Genomic DNA, 3213 nt, shown 5'->3' on the forward strand with positions numbered 1-3213 from the left:
GCTTGGAAAAGTGATAGATAACAGATGGGGCTGTAGTGGGAAGGGGGCCAGGTGATGAAAGTGTGATATGCCAACCTAGTAGGTTTGAATGTTATCCTGAAGGTAGTGGAGCGCTACAAAGATCTTAAGCAGGAGAGTGACATCATCTCATCGGCATTTTTGAAAGATCCTTCTGGCTGCATTGGTGAGAGTAGAGTGGAGTGCTGTTTAGAGCAGGGATAACACCGAGGCCATGGCAGCAATCTGGGCTGAATTGATACTCCTGCAGTCATGGCAGTGGGCCGGGCAAGAATAGTAATAGATGCATTATTATAATAGAACACTTAGTAGGTGCTGACTTGACATCTGTTATTCCATGAGGTATTTAAGGCTCAGAGATGCTAAATAGCTTGTCAAAGGCAATTCAGAATTGCAGATAGTCAGTGGTTAAACCCAGTATGTTTGAGACAAAAGCCCAAAAGAAGTGCAAGGATTTGAGAGAAATCAAGGTAGAAGAAGAGACAGATTTCATGACAATGTATGCACTTTAAACAATGCATGTTTAAAGTGACTATTGTTTTTAGGAAAAAAAGATGAATAAATGTGGTTTGAGGGAAGCGGGGAGTCAAGGATGCTGGGTAACTGGTGGATGGTAGTGCCATTCATTGAGATGAAGACTGTAGGGCCGGGCGTGGTGGCTCACACCTGTAATCCCAGCACTTTGGGAAGCCGAGGTGGGCAGATCACCTGAGGTCAGGAGTTCGAGACCAGTCTGGCCAACATGGTGAAACCCCGTCTCTACTAAAAATACAAAAATAAGCCGGGTGTGGTGGAGTGAGCCTGTAGTTCCAGCTACTCAGGAGACTGAGGCAGGAGAATCGCTTGAACTTGGGGAGGCAGAAGTTGCAGTGAGCCGAGATCGTGCCACTGCACTCCAGCCTGGGTGACAGAGCAAGACTCCATCTCAAAAAAAAAAAAAAAAAAAAAAAAAAAAAAAAAGTAGAAGAGTAGGTTTTTGATGATGAAGATGAGATAGGAAAAAATGACGAGTTTAGTTTTAGTTGTGTTGAGTTTGTGCATATGAGACCATCCAAATGGAAGTCAGGAGACACCTGAGCTGTACATATTAAGTACCTATCATGTATCTTGTATTGTCTAGGCACTGGGGGATACCGTGATGAAGCTGAACATGGTTCCTGTTCTCCTGTCTAGGGAAACTGGTTAAGCACATAAATATTAGCATAGTGAATGTTTTGTTGCGAGACTACATGCTGCTATGAGAAGGGGGACCTAATGTAGCCAAGAGCTTCTGAACAACCTCCTGGAAGAGATGAACTGAGATTAAAGGAAGGCTAGGAGTTAGGAGAGGAAGGAAACGTGTCGCTGAAAGCATGGACAGAGAGAGATGAGTGAATTGAATTGCCTGGACATCCCGGGAGCAGGAAGACACCCTGACCGCAGAGAACCCGCGCCTGCGCTTTCAGGGTCGGGTCCTGGTCCGCCCCACCCGGGCTGAAGCCGGGCTCCTGGTGGGGCTGCAGTGCGGTAGAGGTGGGATGCTGCTGCCTGGCGGTGCTACAGCGGCAGCCCCCCACGAGGAAGTCCCAGGCTACGGCGGGGTACACAGGCGGGCGGAAAAGGGGGAGCAGAGTCTGGGGGCGGTTGGGAAGCGCGGCGACAAAAGGAGGGAGGAAGCGAGCGTCAAAAAGCCTACAGCGCCCCGTATTCCCAGGCGGTCTCCCATCCAAGTACTAACCAGGCTCGACCCTGCTTAGCTGGTGAGATCAGGCATGTTCAGGGTGGTATGGCTGTAGACACTGAGAGTCCTGTCTGGCTGCCTCTTTAAGAGCCCAGCCCAGCCACGCCTGCCTCACTCCAGGCGTCACCGCCACCCCCGGGTCGCGGGGCTCGGACTGGGGACCCCTGAGCCGCTCGCCTGCGGCAGGACTGCTCTACCCCTTTAAGTCCGAGCACCACCGGCGCTGCACCTTCCGCCGGCCTCCAGGCCTTCCGCCATACAGCAGAGATGGTCGTTGGGATAAGAGTTTGAAGAGAGTGGAGCAGGTCCGGAACAGGTATTCTGGAGAATAGGGGAGAGAACAGAGTAGGAATATTTCCACAAGACTATATTGCCTGAGACTGTCCAATTTGTAGACCAGGGTTTTTCAGCCTTAGGACTGTTGACATTTTGGATTGAAGAATTATGCGATGGGGGCTGTCCTGTGTGTTGTAAGACATCTTTGTCTCTGCTCACTAGATGCCAGTAGCACTCCCCTAATTATGACAATAAAAAACGTCCCCAGACATTGGCAAATATCACTTAGTGGGAGAATGGCCTCTGGTTGAGAACCACTGAGGCCAATGAGTACTACAGGAGAAAACATCACACACCCTGCAGATTGGTGTCACACACTTATGGCCCTGACCTGGCCTCTCAGTTCTATCTGCTTCTTGTTTTCCTCATAGGTGAAGTAATGGTTCTAATCTAGAAAACAGAATGAGGTGAAGACAGGCTAACTTCTCTAAGCTCTCAATGGCTCACAGGATAATAGATGTCAAGGTAGAACCTAGTAAGTGTTCAGTAAATGTTATCTATTGTCATTTCCAGGAGGGGGCTGATTGAAACTGAAGAATAGTACAGTAGGAGGAGAGGACCAGGAGCTGAAAAGACAGGTCACTATGTTGAGAGAGAGAAAGACAGGGAGAAAGATCTAACAGGACTTCAAAGGTTGTGGTAGATGTATTACCGTCAAAACCTATGCAGCTTTTCTCTACCCGGCCTTGGAAAAGATTGCACTTCCTACACCACTGGCAGCAGGCTGGCCAATGGGATGCAAGTAGAAATGAGCTGTGCTATTCTGAGCAGAGGCTTAGGGACCATTGTGTGGGTCAGTCAGTGCTCTTTTTCCTCCACATGAGGCCAGTGTGTCCCAAAATGGGGGCTGCTCCTCTGGCCTGTCTCCAAGACTGAAGAGAACAGGGAGCATAGCTGCACCTATGCTGCGATGGACAGAGAAACAAGCCTTTGTTAATGCAAGCTACTGAGATTTGGGGGTTTGTCTACCACAGTGTAATTTGGCGTAAGCTGACTGGCATGCAGTAGAGCATCCCAGATGAGGGCAAGGCCCCGGGGCCTAGCAGAGTGAGTGGCTGGAGTATGTGAAGGTGAAATTCTTGGATGGGAAGTGGTTAAGGTCCCACAAGGCCTTGGATGGGTGTTGGATGGGTCATTCA

At 49.5% G+C, this 3213-nt stretch overlaps 1 pseudogene; it reads right to left on the minus strand.

The window, feature by feature from the left end:
* Positions 1-1686: 1686 nt before the first annotated feature.
* On the minus strand, positions 1687-1795 carry LOC111522836 (annotated as a pseudogene).
* Between the last annotated feature and the right edge of the window lie 1418 nt (positions 1796-3213).

The sequence above is a fragment of the Piliocolobus tephrosceles genome, chromosome 1 (genome assembly GCF_002776525.5).
Source record: "Piliocolobus tephrosceles isolate RC106 chromosome 1, ASM277652v3, whole genome shotgun sequence".
Lineage (NCBI taxonomy): Eukaryota > Metazoa > Chordata > Mammalia > Primates > Cercopithecidae > Piliocolobus > Piliocolobus tephrosceles.